The sequence below is a fragment of the Solanum stenotomum genome, chromosome 9 (assembly GCF_019186545.1).
Source record: "Solanum stenotomum isolate F172 chromosome 9, ASM1918654v1, whole genome shotgun sequence".
In the NCBI taxonomy this organism is placed as follows: domain Eukaryota; kingdom Viridiplantae; phylum Streptophyta; class Magnoliopsida; order Solanales; family Solanaceae; genus Solanum; species Solanum stenotomum.
Genome location: NC_064290.1, coordinates 30,093,634 through 30,101,137, shown reverse-complemented (window position 1 = coordinate 30,101,137; position 7,504 = coordinate 30,093,634).

Sequence of the window (7,504 nt, the reverse complement as noted above, 5' to 3'; positions counted from 1 at the left end):
CTATCTGTCGGTTAGATAAGCGTGATTAATCCAAGATGGGTGCTCGATGGATATGCATCAGATTAGTATGACTCATACTTGTGGAAATGTGGTAATGAGTATGGAATTTTTTCTTGAGTCGGTGATGGTTCGTGTGTTGTGAGAGCTTGGTGACTGATTTAGGTTCATCCTTGATTTTTTCTGTGGTTATTGATTCCGAAATTTCTCTCGTGGTTACATGATTATTGGTTTGTCATGGTAAATATGTTGTGATTTTGATATCTTAGATTCAGATTCAGTCTTTGAGTTAGTCGATGGTTTGAAATAACCCTTTGAGGGTTAAGTTGTCAAGATTGATTTGGGAATCCTTTTTATGGACTTTTGGGATAAGGTTTAAGAATGGGTTCGTTTGGAGTAGTAATTATTGAGTTCGGAAATTTCACCTCGGGGTTGATAGCGTCGAGTAATTTTGCCTTCTTTTACTTTATGTTCGAGGACGAACATGATTTTTAGTGGTGACTAATGTAATGACCCTAAAGGTCATTTTTGGAAATTTTCATAAAATAACCATTTTACCCCTCCCGATAGTTGCCCCGAGTCCTAATTGTTGTATTTTCGAAGTTGGTTTGGAGGAAAATTGATGAAAAGTTGAGTTTTTGGAAAGTTGAATTTTTAAGAGTTAAAGTTTGGTAAAAAGTGCTATTTCGAGTCATTTGGAATTTCGAGACTCGAATCGGATTTCCGTCGATTCTAGCAGTTTTAGAATGTCGAAACGGGTCTATGAGAATTTACGGAGTCGAATTTGGAATTAAAACGAAGATTTGAGGTCCTAATTGCTAAAATTGTGAAATTTTGATCAAGAGTTGACTTTGGTCAACAAACGAGGTTCCGGTGCTCGAAATGAAATTCCGAGGGCACCGTTAGATTCAGGGGGTGATTCTAAATCTAGAATGAGTCTTGGTTGAATTTTTAGAGGCACCGAGTGTGTTTCGAGTTTTTGAGCCTAAAGTTAGTTTTTTGACGCCTTATCGGATACCGGGTCAAGGAGACCTCGAATTCAAATTCCGACGATTTCATTGAGTCCGAAATGTCATTTACAAGCTAGTAGCATATTTGGTTTGTGTTCGGGAAGTGCCAAATGAGTTTTGGGTGAGCTTTTAAGCTTCTTGGATGCTTTGACATTATTTCAGCAAATTGTGGCAACTAAAGGGTTCATTATTAGTTTTAAAGGTCGAAAAATTATTCCAAAGGTTCTGAAATTTTGAGCATGAATTATAGGACTTATCTGCAAATTTTGGTGCATTTTCGCTAACCCGAGATTGGACTTTTATCGCAAATAAGATATAATTGTTTACCGAGTAGAAATAATATTTGACTAGGCAAAAGAGCATGAAATTGAGCTCCGATTGAACGAGCAGGTCCGTATCATTATTTAAGACATTTACAAAAAAGAATCGGGTCATTTCACTATCGTATGACGAAATTACGGCCTTTTTAGTGAAAGATTAACTGCTGTTTTTCTGGTGCATAACTGTGTACTGTCATAAAAATCTCAGACTGTGTTCATTTGGTATTTTGAGCATATCGGGAGTTCTAGTGATCGGAATGTAGTGATTCTTACGGATTTCTTCTTGAATTAATATGAGGGTTAGTATTCAATCTTCAATTCCCCATTTTCTCGTAATTTCTTTATCTGATTTTTTCTTTTCCCTATCCGTAAATCTCTTGGGAAAAATTGAGGTTTTATCGATTTGGACTCCCTTTTTAATGAAAAAGGTATATTTAAGATCCTTATGTTATGGGTAAACTGATTTTAACATAAAATTATTGATTCATCGATTATTTTCATCATATTAACTGCGTACAATTTGGACTTTCCCGGTAAAGTTAAAGTTTGATAAATTGAGAATTTCAAGGTCTATCATAACTCCGTTTTTGATGAAATTTCATATTTGAACTTATCTAAGCATGGGTAAGATGTTTTTCAAGAGATATTTCATTTTCGAGTCGGGGTTTCGGATTCGAATATTTTAGGCTTCTTCAAGAACGTGGATTTTCCTTCAAATTGAGTTTGTGAATTGATTTCAACTCCGTTTTCAAATTGGTTTTCACCATTAGCTTCCAAATACTTTAAGGATCATTTTACATAAAAAATTTCCAGATTTGGGTATCGTTTTCCAGTATGAGACTTTTGGACCGTTTTGCCCTTTTTCCCTAAATTTCTTGATTTTGGTGTCATTGGACTCGAATTGTGATTGTGAATAATTGTTTGAATAGATTATCGTGATCCGGATTATACTCGGAAAGGAAAGGCTCAAGTCAAGTAACTTTTGGAGTTCGTTTTAAGGCAAGTGGCTTCCAAACTTTGTAAAACTCTTAGACTACGCATGACTACTTTCCTAATTGTGTTGGGGAGTAATGGGGATTGAGGATGGGTTTTATTTGTTGATTGAAATTGTTGTAAATGAAAGATGGGGAATAAAACGAGCTAAATGTGTTATATGTGACTTGAACTTGTTGAATAAGTCATGTGATAACTGATATTGAGGGGATAGAAGAGCATGAGTAGGCTATGATTGATACAGACATTGATGTTGAGACAGATGATGTGTAATACTATGATATGGTTGTGATTGAGACATGTGATGTGTAATACTATGATATGGCCGTGATATGGTAATGATTGAGACAGGTGATGTGTAATACTATGATGTGGTCGTGATATGGTTGTGATTGAAACAGGTGATGTGTAATACTATGATGTGGTCATTATATGGTTGTGATTGAGACAGATGATGTGTAATACTATGATGTGATCGTGATATGATTGTGATTGATGACATGTGCATATTCATTATTCATCCCAGGTGTGAACTATCTGTTGCATGAGTTCGGAGACACTGATATGATGATGGATGGATATGAGACACAGTTGAGACTAGCTCCGGCTAGAGATATATGAGATGGACTAGCTCCGGCTAGCGATTTGGATGCCGATGGGATCTGGTTCCGGCGGTGATACATGGTCCATGTGTGGCCCCCATGGGTTCTGATTTTAGTATTCAGCGCGGACTGATTATGTTAACAGATGTGTATCGTAGGACAGACATGCATCACGACTACATGACATCATTATTGCATTTTGCATCGCATTTGCCTTATCTTTGTCTGTGATGTGTGGATTGTATCGGTTTACCCTTCTTATATGGAATTTGATCTACTTGCTCTTACATGTTGATCTGAGGTTGATGAGGATATACTGTTGGTTCTGGCTGTTGAATATGATCTGTTTAGTATAGATTGGTTGGTTTGCTGCCAGATTGAAGTTTCGGTGGTTCGGTTGGGTTTGAAAGGAGTTGTTTGTAGCTGCTAGTTTTGCTTAGTTTAGAGTTACTTGCGAGTACCTGTGGTTTTCGGTACTCACCCTTGCTTCTACACAATTGTGTAGGTTGACAGCTCTCTCAAATTCGGCCTAGTATTTTCTTTAGCAGATTGAGCTTCGAGACATACTTGAGAGGTAGCGGTTCATTCCAGACGTGCCCTTGAGTTATCTTTACTTTCAGTTTTGTTCTATTCGAGAACTATACTCTGAGACTTGTATATTTTTATTCGAATTCTATATTTAGAGGTTTGTACATATGACAACCAAATTCTGGATAGTGTTGAGTCTTAATTAAAGTCTTCCGCTTATTTATTATCTTTTATTCTCATATTTCTACTTCTCTATCGTTGTGGTTGGGTTAGGCTGACGTGTCCGGTGGGAAATGGACACGTGCCATCACATCCGGATTTGGGGTGTGACATTCCATAATCAATGTGTTTGTTGACATTTTTGGAGTAAATGATTTTTCAAATAGCTGGTTTAAGTTTGTATTCTTATGTTGTTTTTCATGAACTTGTTTACTTATATCTGCAACTGTATTTAAACAAATATTATAGGTTTTTAGGTGTTTCCCAATGTCACCTTTTAGCTCTGGATTTTTAAAGTCTTCTGATTGACTTAACTCCGCTTTTTTACAGTCATGCTGTTGACCAGTATTAGCTTTAGACTTCAGATTATCTTCATTAGTCTTTAGCGTTTGTATCACATTGTCCATAATGTCCACTTTTATACAAAGTGTAGTAATGGCTTTGAGTATATCTTCAATTGTATTTTCTTTCTCAGTTTGGATAGCTTTGTCTTGATAAGTAATCTGCAATAACATTCTTGTCAGTTTTTATTACTTCAATAGTAAATGTAAAATTTAATATATTTAATACCAATTTTCTTATTTCTTTTGTAGTTATCGAATCTTGTATTTTTCTTGTTAGCCACCATTTTACTTGTGTGTTATCCGTTCTTATAATAAATTTGTCATATACAATATATGGTTCAAATGATATAAACATTTATATACTGAATATAATTCTTTCCTATTTATTTTTCATTTTATCCCCGTATAGTAAATGTTCCTGAATCATATCTGCAATGATGTTCTACTTTTTCTTCATCATACCTGTATTTTAAGACTCCTCCATAATTTTTTTTTAACTTTTTTCACTGGCGTCTGATTTTACTATATAAGTAATTTTTTTCTTTTCATCCGAAAAATATAGTTTAGGTAGGTTCTTACATAATAATTTTATTTTTTGTATTTGTGTTTGGTCTTTTTTATCAAACTGGTATTCTACATCTTTCTTTAACTTTTGTTATAATAGTTTTAAATTCCCTGCTAATTTTGGTATGTATACTCTTACTTGATTTACTAGTCCTAGAAATGATTGTAATTTCTTTTTTGTATCTAATTGTTCATTTGAGTTAATTATTTTTTGTATTATATGTGTTTGCATTTTTATTCCATTTTTATCTATTTGTATTCCTAAAAATTTTATTTGCTTTTTCATTATGTTTGCTTTCTTTTTGCGTAGAATTATGCCTGAATATTCTATAATATATATGAATTTTTCTAATAATCTTATGTGTTCATCTTGGGTTTTAGAATATAGTAATATATCATCAATATATATTACACAATTTCCTAGTTGTTTAAAGTACTTATCCATAAAGTGTTGATATTTACCTGGGGCATTTTTATATCCAAATGGTAATACATTCCATTCATAAAATCCTTGTGGTACTGTAAATGCCGTAAGTTTTTTAGATTCTTCTTCCAACTTAAAGTTGTAAAATCCTGATTTGCAGTCAAATTTACTAAAGTAATTATATCCTTGTATTTGTCTTATCTTTAATATTTTATTTGGTATCGAGTAATTATATGTTTTAGTTTTTGCATTTAAATTTCTATAATCAATAACCATTCTACATTTTCTTCTTTTTTGTTCACTATGTTTATTTACTATAAATGCTGAGCTTGTATGCTTGTTATTGCTTTCTTGTATGTACCCTTTTTTTAGTAATTCACTTATATGTATCTTATGTATCTTAAATTCTGTTAAATCATTAAAATTATATTTTAATAGTTTTTGGGTTATTATACTATTATTATCAATTAGCTCAATTTTTATTTTTGTTATATGTTTTTCCTATCCTTGTAAAGGATCTTCACTATATAACAATTCTAACTTATCTTGGATTATTTTTACTTTATCTATAGAGAACATAATTAATTTTATTTTTGTTATATGTTTTTCCTATCCTTGTAAAGGATTATTTCATTTTCCGTAGTTTCTTCGGTATATATTAATGTCTTTGGTAATTCAGGACATGATTGCTCAGTAGTAATTATTTCATCTTCTGTTACTAGTTCTCTTGTAATATAGTTTTCTTTTTGTCCTGTATTTATTAATATTAGATATTTTCGTTGTTCCATTAATCCCCGTTATGTAGTAATGATATGGTTCTATTTCTTCTTCTACTGATTTTTGTGGAGCTTTATCTATTATTTTTAAGGTACTCTATTTTAATGATATTTGGGTATTTCATAGTTTATTCTTTTTGATGTACTTAGTCTTTCTTTTATTATTTCTAAATCTTCTTCTATATCAATCTCATTATAACTATAGTCATTATTATCTATGACTGTAACTATCCTTTCAAAAGGATCTTCTATTTTTATTTTTTTTATTTTATTTTTTGCTGTTATTTTATGTTTTGTTGTTAAAACATATCAGTTTTTACCTCTAGCTATAAATATTTTACTTCCTGAGGCTAGTTCTATCCCTGAAATTCTCCAATATAATACTAGTGATTTATCTATGTTTCTGTCATTTATTGTTATTGAGTAGTTAGCACTTATTATAAATTTAAATTTTTGGTATATGAGGTTACTTTTTACTGCACTTATTATACTTTTTTCTATGAGTTGTATAATTCTATCATCCGCTAAGTATATTTCTATGGGTGTATCTATTCCTTTTCTAAAACAAGCTTTTATTAGTATTTCTGTAACGACCCAAATTGAGTCATGCGTGACACCCACACTTAACCTCCTAAGTGGGCGGACCAAGGAATCTAAACCCCAACACATACAAATAATTCAACTACGAATAACAACAGTAACGCGGAAGCTCCAAAACTTATTTAAGTAACCAATCAAATAAACCTCTAAAGTCTGTTACATATTATCTCCAAAATCTAAAAGTCATCACATCAAGGACATCTAATCTCTAAATACTAAGTCTAAGAGTATTAAAGACACCGAAATAAATGAAATAAAGTAATTTGTGTCCGAAAACTATGGACATTAAGTCATGACCGAGAGAATCCAACACAAGCTCGAATAAATAGCTCACCCTTAAACCTGATATGCTGTGACTGGCTAGAGCTGAGGGCGAGTGAAATTCGCTGGTACACTCACTGCACTCCACAAAAGAAAAACAAAGAAAAATACAAGTAGGACTCAGTATGGGGCAACATGTACTGAGTAGGTATCATCGGCCAACCCAAAATAGAAACTAATATACAATGAATAATAGTATAAAGTCAACTATAGCACCTAGCAGGTGATACGAAACAACAACATGAACAAGTGATAGTTAAAGCAAGTACGTAATCAATCACAATATCAAGCACACACACGAGGTCTCATGCCTCCACATCACACTCGTTTGGGAAATGCATTCATTGAGATTGAGTACATTAAGTTAGTTCAATATCTTTTTCCTTTAATGTTACCGTGTCGGAACGTGACACTCCGATCCAATTATATCGTGTCGAAACGTGACACTCCGATCCAATAATACCGTGTCGAAATGTGACACTCCGATCCCAAAATACCGTGTCGGAAGTGACACTCCAATCCAAAAATACAGTGTCGGAACGTGACACTCCGATCCAAAAATACTGTGCCGAAACGTGACACTCCGATCCAAAAATACCGTGTTGAAACGTGACACTCCGATCCAATAATATTATTAATTTATCATTTATTATCACCACTTTTCAATTCATTAATAATATTACATCAAGCCTTCTTTATTCAAGGAATCACTTCGTTAGAGAGGTTTTCAGATTATAAATCTCACGGTCTCAGGATTTTAGACCAATCACAAACCACACAACCAAGCCACACAATCACACAGTCAA